Below are 13,616 nucleotides of genomic sequence, written 5' to 3' on the forward strand. Positions count from 1 at the left end.
ACCGTGTCGATCGTGAACTCAGTGATAAATCCTCCTATTATTTGATCGAGACAATGGTCAACAGCTCGCACTATCTTATCTCCTCACACTTCTAGTCTGCGTACTAATTCGGAGTCCACACCATAGAACATTTTAGGGGCGAATGTTCACCCTTTGGCGAAATTAAGGGGTTTTAAATTTTTAGTGGGCGAATATTTTGTATCATAGTACATTTTTACAAATCACCTCAAATAGGCCACCTTATTTTAAGGGAGAGGATAAAAAAGGTAAATTTAGCCCTTGAAATTAGGAGTTACAACCTTCCATTCGCCCATTTTCAAGAATAGGTTTTATTTAAGTGAATCCTATGGGCCAAAGGCCCAAATACCATATTTATTAAAGAGGTATGGTAAATTAATAAAAATATAAATAAATTAGAGGTATGGTAAATAAATAAATAAAATTTTATATTTACTCCATAAGTCACCTTATATACATGCAAGGGTGTAAACAAATAAAAATATAAGTAAAGTGGAGGTATGGTAAATAAATAAAACGTCTTTCTATACTTACTCAAACGGTACGGTAAGTAAATAAAAATATAAATAAACTAGACGTATGGTAAATAAATAAAACCTCTTTTTATAAGAAAGAGGTTTTATGTAAGTGAATCCTATGGGCCAAATACCATATTTGTAAAAGAGGTATGGTAAATTAATAAAAATATAAATAAACAAGAGGTATGGTAAACAAATAAAACATTTTTTTATATTTACTCCATAAGTCACCTTATATTTACGAACACTCAAAAAATGCTTTATATTTAGGTGAAACCTATGGGCAAAATACTAGGGGACAAATACCATGGACCAAATTGTTATTAATACTATAAAAAAAAAAAACATTATTAACCCTAATATTAGTATTAAAAAAAATAAAAATGGCACATGGTATTGACCTATGGTATTCACCAAAATGGCACATGGTATTGACCTATGGTATTCACCAAAATGGCACATGGTATTGACCCATGTTATTCACCTGGAATGTAGCCTATTTAAATGGGGGAATTAAGCCAGCATAGATCCATCTTTACTCTGGATCTACTAACCCCCGAGAGGTATCAAATATCGTGATATGCAAACTAGCGTAGAGTGAAAAAATATTTGATCCCTCTCGGGGCTTGGTGGATCAAGAGTAAAAATGGATGTTGTAATTTACTGTATGTTAAACATTTTAGCTTGGTTAAAATAAAAAATAAAATAAAATTCAACTATTAATTTTATTAATTTTTATAAATTACTAATAGTAATTTTTAAGCTCCAGGTTTATGATAACCCATGGTATTGACCCATGGTAATACCATGGTATTCATGTGAGCATAAACTATTTAAAGGGGAAATTCTATCATCTTAGATCCATCTTAATTCTGGGTCTACCAAGTGCTCAGAGGGATAAATGGATTTCATCCCCCTAAGAGTGGTAGATGTGGAGTTAAGATGGATATAGGTTGGTTTTTATGATAATGAAGATATTAAATAGACTTACGAAATTATATTGTAAAAACATCTTAAGGTGAATGGTTAAAGCATAGACATTGGACAAGTATATTTGTATACTTCTGTTTTAAATTGAAACAAATCCAGGGCTAAAAGGAATGGATTGATTGCACTAGTCATCCTTCTATAACTTTCCAACATATGCTGGAGTAAACAGATTGTAATTTGGTTAATTTTTCTAACTGCAAACAGGAACATACTTGTGTATTGGCAGGGTGGTTACCAGGTCCCTAGAAGTGATAAATTTGATTTTTTCTTGGTTTTATATATAGTATTGGGTTTTTTCTCATCCTTTCTGTGAATGACACGGGTGAATTTTATCCTACACCCACAAGGTTATCGATATGTAATTTCGGTAATTTTGATTTCAAAAGATATTTTAAAGAAATGCAATGATTTCATTTGTGTATTCAATAAACACAATATTCTAACGGAATTTTGCATTTGTGGTTTACCTATATAGATTCCATGGAGAATTTTTAGTGGTGTGACACCAATTGTCCTCACGCAGAGGCTTTAGTTTTACTCTTTTTGGAAGCAAATACTTTCTTCCAACATTTTTGAGTTCCATGAAAAATTTGAACGTCCTAATAGTATTCAATTATGGGTTCAAGAGAGACATAGTATTCAATTATGGGTTAAAGAGATCCACACTGAATGATCTATCGGCCTTATCTTCACTTAGTTTAAGAGTATTCACTTGGATAGCCTGCATGTGCCCCCACTTCAAGAGCATAGTAAAGTCATGTAGAACTTAGAGAAGCTATCTTTAAGCTTTTAGTGAAGAATGGAAAAATGTCTGGGTTCAATAACAACCAGTCGAGCATTAAGCTTCCAATAATGCTATACTTTAACCTGGAGCACTTTTGTGATTTGGAGGAGATGACCCCTCCTATTTGTGACACATATTCAGTCGTGAATTGGACTATTACTAACTGTCATTTCCTTTGAAAATTACCTGATGACTTGGGGAACCTCAACTCTTTAAGAATGTTAAGGAAGGAAAGAAAGTACATTATTCTAAGTTCTCTTATGCTTTTCAAGTTTTTCTTGGATATCTACAACGTTTCAGGTAGGAAAGTACATTCTGTTAATGAAAATTTGTCTTGATAGAAAGGCCCAATTTCAAATTCTAATGCTTTCAAAAAGCATTGTATAATTGTAATGTTTCTAAAAGGAAAGCATATTTTTTCAATTTAAGTATCATGATCCCATATTCCAAATTATTTTTCTATAACCCATTAGGCTTTGTAGCTTCGAATAAATCCGTGTCTTTTGATAAGATCCTCTTCCAAATTAAAACGCAGTTTCCTTTTGGCTATAACCACATACAATGTCTTGATTTTGTTATTGAGAAAATAGGGGTTTTGAAACAATCTTGTGCCATACAAGGACTTGATTCATTGATTATGTATCAATTATGGCTCTTGATGTAACAATGTCTTGATTTTGTTGCTTGAAAATAGAGGTTACGCTTTACTATTTCACAAAATTTCTTACAATCCTTCCATAAGTATTGATTTGTAATCTCAGTCACTGAGGGATGATAGTAATGACAAAGGTAATATTCCATGATTTTAAGTTACCCTCTTATGAAATATTTAAATATATCACCAAAATTTAACTGTTAGTTAAAGGAATTGTATTTGATTTGTAAACAATTCATAGATTGATTTATAGATTTTGATTTTTTCCATTTTTTATTTTTTTCTCAAATTTGGTATGAGATATCTTCCAAAATTTGGGTTCCCTAGTTTCCCCACCATAGCTATGAGGTTTAGATGCTATCATTAAATATTCTCAGAACGTTACAACTTTTCTAGTAAGTGTACTTTGAAACATTGTTGTTGTTTTTCCATGGTGTTAATGAAAATAAGCACTACAAATAGTGTGATTATTTAGATTAAGTGCTGAAATCTAGGTGGTCTTGTAATGATGGAGTGATTTTTTTCTAGCTACTAAGGCCATATGCATTTTTATCTCTTATGTTGTCCTGATATATTCAAATTCAGAATAAGATTTGAGGTCTTGTTTCCACTATAGATTGCAATCAGTTTCTTGAACATAATATATAGTAGATTATATTTTACTAGTCAACTATGGATGTGATCCCTCGTAGGAAAGGAAATTCAAAGTGACTTTGATTTCACATTGATTTGTCAAAAAATCCACATAGGAAAGGAGATTCAAAGTGACACTGATTTCACACTGATTTGTCAAAATGGAGGCAAGAGAAAAGGAAACTTTGTATTCAACAATGCTCTTAATTTCATATGTACATGCACAGACATATTAGTAGAAAATATTGAAGGGTTGCCTAAGTAATATTTTCCATTCCACTACATTCTTTATAGCTTGTAAATAAATAACTCGGAATAATTCATTACACTACTTGTTATTCTTTATTAATCAATGGTTAAGATTTTGATATTGAACTGGCTAAGATTTTTCTTCCTTCTGTGAAATTGTGTTTTCTATAATGCTTCTTTTCCATTCACTATGTATAGAATATAAAGTGTGTCTAATGGAGTAGGAATATTGGAAAGTCTTGTGATCCTTGAACTATGTTACAAGGCAGAAACCCAACGGGGCAGGGTAGGCGCATCCCAAAGGGGTCACAAATACCAAAGTTGGTATTGGCTAGTGCCTTGAGCTAGAAAATTTCCTTTACCCTTGTATTAACAGTGCATCCGGAGAGGATTCTAATATTATCTTTATAAGATTTATATTAGTTAAGATTGATGAATAAAATTCATGAGACATGAGCTAGGATGTCATTGCAAGGTGGTTGTTGATTATTGGAAGCTATGATGGCCATTATGTTAGGCTAGGTGGTCGCACTCCCTTGATCGTGAGCAAGATTATGATCAAGATGGAAGAAGTCATAGTCTGGATTGATTGTTTAGCAGTGATAATTAGTGGGATCATTCACAAAAGCTTCTATTTCACTAATCCTTTTTATAGAGTTGTCAGATTCAATTTCCAAAGGTTTTAATTACACTATAGAGTTGAGTTCTGAGAGATTTGTGATTCACATTGTTAAGTATAGCAGCTATGACACTTGAATGAAGAAAAGCACGGTAGATGTATTAGACTCTGTTATAAGCTTACCTGCATAGTATAAGGGACTTGGTTGGTTTTTTTATAATTTTATAAACAAGTTCCATTTTGTTTAAATGTGAAAAAAACAATGATATTTCCACCATGTGGCTCTTGTCATATATGGTTTTATACTTTTTCAAAAAATTCTCTGAGTTCACAATGCTAAGATTCACTAGGACCTTACAAAGTTCTATTATTTAGTGAAAGACTCACCAAAATCTTACAAGGTTTTATAATTGAGTAAAATATTTGCCATGCCTGGTGAGAGATTCGCCAAAAAGTTATATATACATATTATATTATTGATAAAATCGTCTTCCATTTTTCCTATATACAATGGAGATTCGCCCATTTATAATACAGATAAATTTAGGGGGGTTCATAAAATTTTCCCTGGTCCCAGTCGTTCCGTTGTGCATTACATACTTTGGTCAGCGCAGGCTCTAGTATTTTATTGAAGGCATCTACTATCCCATTGGCCTGTTGGTGGTATGGTGTACTTTTCTGATGATACACCTGGAACTCTACTATGAGCGCGCAGATGGTTTCATTCAGGAAATGTGATCCACAATCACTCATTAAAATTTTCAGATAGCCAAATCATGTCAACACATTTTCAAACAAAAACTTCACAGCCATAATGGCCATGCAGTCATTGACAGACTGCGCTTCGACCCATCGTGTCAGGTATTCTGTCGTAGTGATGATTTAGTGCGCACTCATATTTCTGGGAGGTTTGAGCGGGCCAACAAAGTTAATTTCACGTTTCTCAAACGACTGCAGTTTCATTTGGGGATTTAGTGGAATCTGGTCCCTTCATCATGGTTTTCCCATCTTTTGACATATATCGCAGGCCTTACAGTGCAGTTTTGAATCCTGGTGCAGGGTCGAAAACAATAATCCTATGAGAAGAATCTTCTGTGCAGTCACACGTCCTGCATAGTGTCCTCTAGTAGTGCCCCCATGTGCTTCTGTGAGGATCTGACCTCATTCAAATTCAGGTACATAACTTTGCAATATCTCATCGTTGCCCATATTGTAGGGGTGCCCCCTGATGATAGAAAAGTCTGCCACGCGTACCACCAATTCCTTCTTCTGTTGGATTAAGTATTCCTTCGGCCTAGTCCCTGTTGTTAGACATTGGATTATATCTTTGAAGTGTCTGTCTGCGACACGTACTGCAAAGAGTTTTGCTTCAGGTAGTCCCTCCTCAAAATTTGTTGGTTCCTCACCCGTTTCAATTCATGACAAATGGTTTGGTCCTACGTTTAAGCGTCCCGGCTTGACTATGTCCTCAAAATCATATTCTTCAAATAGTAGAAGCCATCTGCATATTTGTATTTCACCCTTCTAATTTTTCTCCTGTACTACCATAGGACTTACCCAGTCAGATTCTTCCACTGGTTCAATAATGCATGATGCAAGCGTTTTGTCTAATTTTTTGCAGACCTTTTTTTTGTACTTTGGATTGAAGCAAGAAGGTCACTACTTAATTAGCTTTGCATCAGGTTTCAGGGTGATCTTCATCATCCCTAAATCACTAACGATCCCTTTTAAATCCATAATTTTGGTCGGGAGCAAGTCTTGGTACTCACGGAGTAACTCCGTGACCTTATCGACCGTGGGATCATCCAAATAGTCCCCAAGCGTTGCGTACTTTAGCTCTACCTCCATTCCAATGTTGACTTGCTTTATTTTTAGCGACGCAGTGATGTCGAGGCCTTCAAGTGATGGTTCATGAATCTTGCAACATCCCTCCATTTTTGAAATGTTAATGTTTTTTGGGTCCTCGTCATCCTCCTCAACATTTACATTATAAAACTCTAGTGCACTGCTTAACTATGTTGCCCATTCTAGCTGAAGTACTCCCATTGGCTAATGTGATATTTTGAAGATAGCGGCTTTCACTAATTGTAGCGCATCGTCAATAGTATCCAACCAATGATCTTCAAATGTGAATGTTAACAAAAATTCCTTGTGCAATATATCCCATTCACCCATACCATGGCGGAGCTCTGTCTCAGTATACCAACTTATGGGTATGACATCCAAGGTATGGTAGAATAAATGTACCCATTCAGGTTGTGGCTCTTCCCCATAGACCCTGGTCCATTTCACGAGGTGTGTGCATGGATCATCTCATCTGTCATATTTTTTTATTAGCCGTATTTGTGGTTTCCCAAATCATAAGTGCATCATTCTTTTGCAGCTGCGCCAGTCCTAAAAATTTTGTTGATGTGTACCCCACCATTGTGTGGGTGTTGCGTGTAGCGCCCACTTTAGAGCATCGAATCGCTATTGTTCTGGTACTGCGCTTTTAAATTTGCTCTGAAATTTATCCACCGTTGTTAATCCATCATATGTTGGTAGCTCCCTTACCTTTGTTATCATGCAACGCAATGATCTAATCATCATGTTGCATTTCAACGTTGTTACTTTGTGTGCTCAATTCTACCATCACTTTATCTCTTCGCTTGAATCTGAAGTGCAGGAGCTTTCGCGCTTCCACGAAATCCTTCCATATACATTTGGATTCACCCAATACTCTTCTCGCACAATTATCTTATAAATACAATCAAGATCATCATCACTCTCGTTGTCACACACCGGTTCAGTGTACTGAAATCCTTCGTTGGATCTAGCGGTACTATTACGCGTAGTGACTTTTTCTCAAAGATCATTTTGCGTTTCTTTAGATTTATGACTTCGTTCATATCAGTAGCCCAGTCTATTCCTAGTAGCACAGGATAGGGATTGTTGTCATCCACAATCTCTATCACTTCAAAATCCACCTGCGCGTTCACACCTTCAACATCAACTATTATCCCTTTGCAATCTTCCCATGGGAAAAATCTTCTATTGGTTTTCCATTCGTAACTGAATAGGGGACCATTGTAACATGGGTCTGCCCATGTGTTCCCATGTTTTCTTTGGTATTACATTCGCATCCAAACAAAGATCCAGGATTAGCTGATCCATTTCATACTCACCTATTTGTGTAGTCAACCTCATTTCCCTTCCTATGTGCAATACATGTTTTCCAAGTTTCTAGACCACGTGCGGTTCTCCTGACCCCGCACACCTAGTGATAAGTTCCTATAGTCCTTTGACTACCTTATTGTTGCACAACAATTTCATGCGTGTCTCCTAAAAGGTAGTGAACATTGAAGGATCCATCCCTAGTTCTAGTTGATCCTTACTACCTGAAGTGGAGGCCTTCGTGAAGCTCTTCTTAGCGTCCATGAATGTCTCCTTCATGTGTTCTAAATCAAATTAGGGTTCCTTTGTAGAAGCCTTGCGAACCCACGCACTTTCTTCTGGCTTCTTCCCTTTATCATCTCCCATGGTCATACCGCTCCTGAGCATCATGTCTACATTTGGGTCTTCTTCACGTGGTTCATACCTCATCATTTGTAGATTCTGAGTCAGAGGGAGCTGGAGTACCCCTTTTTTGCACATCATTGCTATCAACGAAGGGCAATCTACTGCCCCATGATCAAATTGTGTACAGTACCGACATGATGTCCTTTTCAGGTTTGTACAATCACGGGCATAGTGCCCTGGCCCTCTGCAATTGTAACAAATAGTTGTCTCTGACCCCTTCCTGGTCCCATTCCGCCTTGACCTTGAATGCGCCCTTGAAACCCAACGCTTGTGATCCCTAAATTTTGGTCAAGAGCTCATGTTTCAGTCTGTACCCTGTAGGCAGGAGTTTGATCCATCATTAGTTCGTAGCTTCAGCAGGTGCATTCATCATGGCCTACCGACCTACAGAAATTATAAAACAATTGTTGGGACGTCTATGTATACTTTTGTAGAAGATGAAAATTGTTTGTGGTGTGTTTTCTGCCTATCTGAAAAATTGCGCACCATAGTGCAGACACCGCTCTCGACCCTGCCTATGCCTCTGGTCTTAACGGCATCGGCCCTCCTGCTGCCAACTAGTTTGCAAACACTGGAAAATGGTCCTTGTCATGCCCTTGGCCTTTGCATTTTATGCACCATACTTCCTCGCGCACCTCTGGCCAAGGTGTGCTATCCTATTTCAAACTTTGCATTTCCAGGCACAGATTCTACAGTTGCATGTGGATTTGTTTGACTCCCAACCGAGGGTTTTGTATAGGGTTCTCAAGTAATCTCATTTCCATCTCCAACACTTCAGCCTGGGTGGAAAGTTTCTGTTGTGAAAACATTGTCCTTAAGTGTGGCGTAAGTGAGGCTACAAACCATGAGCGATGTTGTGCATCTGTTAACATCATATTGGCTTCGCAGATCGTACCCTTCAGCCTTTGGTCCAGATCCCAGGGGGTCTCACCCTGGAGCATCGTGATATCCTTAAACCCGATGATTGATTGTGTTTCTAATTTTGGCCTGCTAAATTCCCTGTTCAATGCAGCCTAGATCTCTATGATTCCTACATTCGGGTGTTCATTAGAATGCTTTGTATACCACGTTAATTTGAAATCTTGCAATGCACTCACCAGCATAGCCTTTTTAATATTATCATCCACGACACCTTGTGCTTCCCATACTACTCTTACCACGAGCCAGAATTGGTCCAGATCTTCATTCCCTACTCCTCTGAATGCCTGTAGTTTGATCACACTCGCCATACTAAACTGTGGTGGTGGCAGAGGTGGGGTGGGTGGAGATGGATGTGAGGAGGGTGAGATACTAAACTATGGTGGTGGCGGAGGTCGGGTGAGTGGAGATGGAGGTGAGGAGGGTGAGATGGGTGGTGGTGTCAGTGGAGGTGGTAAACATGGAATGTGCTTCCTTATCAGACTGACCACGCTCCTTGGGGAAACCTTTGCGAGCTCTTCCTCGCTTTCCCGCGAGGGTGAAATTAAGGGACGGTTTTCCAACTTTTCACTACTTCCACTCTTGTAGATCTTCCTGCTTCATGTAGTCCCAAACATTAATTTATTCACACAATCCACTTTTCACACAATAGCATCTAAATCTAAGTGTTCAAAGATTTAATATACTTACCTCGCAGTACATTGAGAAAATGTCGCTCTGCCTCACTGTAACTGATGACCGTGTCGATCGTGAACTCAGTGATAAATCCTCCTATTATTTGATCGAGACAATGGTCAACAGCTCGCACTATCTTATCTCCTCACACTTCTAGTCTGTGCACTAATTCGGAGTCCACACCATAGAAAATTTTAGGGGCGAATGTTCGCCCTTTGGCGAAATTAAGGGGTTTTAAATTTTTTGTGGGCGAATATTTTGTATCATAGTACATTTTTACAAATCACCTCAGATAGGCCACCTTATTTTAAGGGGGAGGGTAAAAAAGGTAAATTTAGCCCTTGAAATTAGGAGTTACAACCTTCCATTCGCCCATTTTCAAGAATAGGCTTTATTTAAGTGAATCCTATGGGCCAAAGGCCCAAATACCATATTTATAAAAGATGTATGGTAAATTAATAAAAATATAAAGAAATTAGAGGTATGGTAAATAAATAAAACATTTTTTTATATTTACTCCATAAGTCACCTTATATACATGCAAGGGTGTAAACAAATAAAAATATAAGTAAAGTGGAGGTATGGTAAATAAATAAAACGTCTTTTTATACTTACTCAAAAAGTATGGTAAATAAATAAAAATATAAATAAACTACACTAAATAAAACCTCTTTTTATATTTAGTCCATAACCCTTGTTCTATTTATGAAGGCTCAAGAAAGAGGTTTTATTTAAGTGAATCCTATGGGCCAAATACAATATTTGTAAAAGAGGTATGGTAACTTAATAAAAATATAAATAAACGAGAGGTATGGTAAACAAATAAAACATTTTTTTATATTTACTCCATAAGTCACCTTATATTTACAAACACTCAAAAAATGGGTTATATTTAGGTGAAACCTATGGGCAAAATACTATGGGACAAATACCATGGACTAGATTGTTATTAATACCATGCAAAAAAACATTATTAACCCTAATATTAGTATTAATAAAAATAAATATGGCACATGGTATTGACCCATGGTATTCACCAAAATGGCACATGGTATTAATACATGGTATTCACCTGGAATGTAGCCTATTTAAATGGGAGAATTAAACCAGCATAGATCGATATTTACTCTGGATCTACTAACCCCCGATAGGTATCAAATATCGTGATATGAAAACTAGCATAGAGTGAAAAAATATTTGATCTGATCAAGAGTAAAAATGGATGTTGTAAGTTGAGCTAGGGTTTCGTCGGCGGACCGGATGCTCGACAGCGGATTTGCAGGATAGGTTTCAGACAAGGAGAGGAGGCTCGCAGGGTAGGGAGGGTCCTGAGCATCAGGACAAGCCCAGAAGAGCGGACCTCACCAAATCAGTTTTCACTGGAGAAGAACAAAATGATAACCAGAGATTGCGGGTGCTGACTAGAAGTGATGGGGATGGAGCACGGGAGGGGAGAGATCCCCTCCTACAAATCGGTAATAACAGGGGAAGCAAGGAAGGAAAGGCAGAGCGATGGAGAGCGAACCAATGAAGGAGAAACTTCAGAAACTGGAGCACAAAGGCGATCAGGAATTCCAAGCAAATGCCTACCAAGGGCAACGGACAAACCAAGGTTTGTAATCCCGCCTAATAGATTAGAAAATTACAGAAGCTACATGAGAGATTATGCTTTGATCTGTAAGTTCATAGGATATTGGCCAGCTGAGAAAGATCTTATGAGATGGATCCAACAGAGGTGGAAACCAAAAGGACATGTGGAAGTCAAATTGGGAGCAAAGGGGTTTTTTACAGTCATATTTTCCAATCTAGAAGATAGGGAACGGATCTTTGAGGAAGGACCCTATTTCATGAACAACGCTGGTCTGTTCATGAGATATTGGGTAGATTGCTACAACCCAGATAAGGAGAAAATGTTAGCTGCCCCGATATGGATAAGACTTTTCGGCCTACCATCAGAATTCTGGGATCCAGAGATCCTTAAAGGCATCGGAAATTCAATAGGTTCCTTTGTTAAAGTGGCAGAATCAACAAAGAGAGGAAAATACACCACATATGCTAGAATATGCGGGTACATGAACATCACAGAGCCTCTTCCAGATACTATAGAACTGGAATATCATGACGAGATATGGCATCAAACAATCGACTACGAACATATTCCATTTCGCTGCAGAAGATGCCATGAGTATGGCCACTTATTTCAGGAATGCCCCATTACGCTAGCTGAAAAGGAAAGGGAAGCAGAAAATGAAAGGAGAAATGCAACAAGGAAAACAGGGGAAGAAGAAGAGGACTTCAAAGAAGTTCAAAGAAGGAGAAGAAGAGGAAGTAAAAAGGTGCCGATGGGTAAGCAAAAAGAAACCCAGAAAACAGAATCACTAAACAAGTTTCAAGTCCTACAGGAAGAAGGTCTGGAAACAGAGGCAAGCGAGGAAGAAGAACTAGAAGGAATGGAGGTAATAAATGAAAATGCAAACAAAGAGACAGATAAATTGAATAAAGATCAGAGGGTAGAAAACCTAAGAGAAACCCAAGAGGATCAAAGAGAAATGGAGATAGACCCACAGAAAACAAAAGGAGAAGAAGAAGAACAAGTAATGGCGAAACTTTTACAGGAATGGAAAAGGCTCGACGAAAGATTCATCCCAGAAGAACAAAAACAGAGGTACAAAGAAGCATTCCAAAGATATAAGGAAAAAAAGGGACTAATAGAAGATAAGGAAAGCCAAAAAACGGAGAAACAGGAAACACAAATCATAAGAGTGGGCAACACTGGCAAGGGAGGCAAAAAAAGACGGAGAAGAACAATGAGTGAAATGATACAAGAAGTGGGAGAGATGCTTGTCAAATCAGGAAGAGTGATACCTCTCTCAGAGGTATTCCAATCCCCCCCAAAACTATTAAGATGATTATTACAAGCTGGAACATAAGAGGCCTCAACAGCAGAGGCAAACAAAGGTATTTGAATGAGAGATTGAAAAAAGAAAAACCCAGTATAATGATAGTACAAGAAACAAAAATAAGTACTGGGGAAATGAGAGAAATTTTGAATAGAAACAGGAATAGATATGAAATGATGGGACAGGATGCGGTCGGGAGCGCAGGAGGTCTGGTAATAATTTGGAATCCAGAGGAAATACAATTTATTAATTGGATGAGCTTCCCAAGAATTTTAACAGGAACAGCAAGCATAGTAGGAACAACGGAGGAGGTTATTATAACAGGGGTGTATGGACTGCATATCCAGAGCGAAAAAGAAAACTTTCTACAAAATTTAAAAGCTTTAAGATGCCTAATACCAGGAAAACAGTGGATCGTAGGAGGGGATTTTAATCTGATTGCCTCAGGTGAAAAAAGAGGAGGAGGAAGGAGAATGGATAAGGGAATGGAGCAGTTTGGAGATCTGATAAGGGAACAGAATTTGATCGATATTCAAACCATCAACGGAAATCATACTTGGAAAAATCGAAGAGGAGGAGCTAACCAAATAACCTCTCGCCTTGATAGATTCTTAATCTCTGAACAAATAATGATGAAGGATGAATTCATAGAAGCCACCATCCTCCCGGTAGCAGGATCGGACCATTGGCCGATTAAATTAGAAATAGACTTAAAACAAAGGCCTCCTAACAAACCCTTCAGGTTCGAAGACTTTTGGCTAAGAAATGAAGGATTGATGGAGAAACTAGAAGAATGGTGGAGGACGAGTGATCAAAGAGGAAAAAATAAGATGCACACTTTTCAACTCAAACTGAAGGAAATGAAGAATAAGTTAAAGAAGTGGAATAAAGAAGAATTTGGTAATATTATAGAAGAAAAAAAGAGACTAGAGCATAGAATGGAAGAGCTTCAGCAAATAGACATCTTAGAAGGCATACAGGAGGAAAGAACAAAAGAAGAAGGTACTATATTAAACCAGCTAGAAGAAAGAAGGAAACAAGAAGAGATTTTATGGAAACAGAAATCAAGGGTTCAATGGCTTAGGGAGGGAGAGAGGAA

The sequence above is a fragment of the Pinus tabuliformis genome, chromosome 2_2, assembly GCF_031772625.1.
Source record: "Pinus tabuliformis cultivar Carrire ecotype Pingquan chromosome 2_2, CPIR1, whole genome shotgun sequence".
Classification (NCBI taxonomy): Eukaryota; Viridiplantae; Streptophyta; class Pinopsida; order Pinales; family Pinaceae; genus Pinus; species Pinus tabuliformis.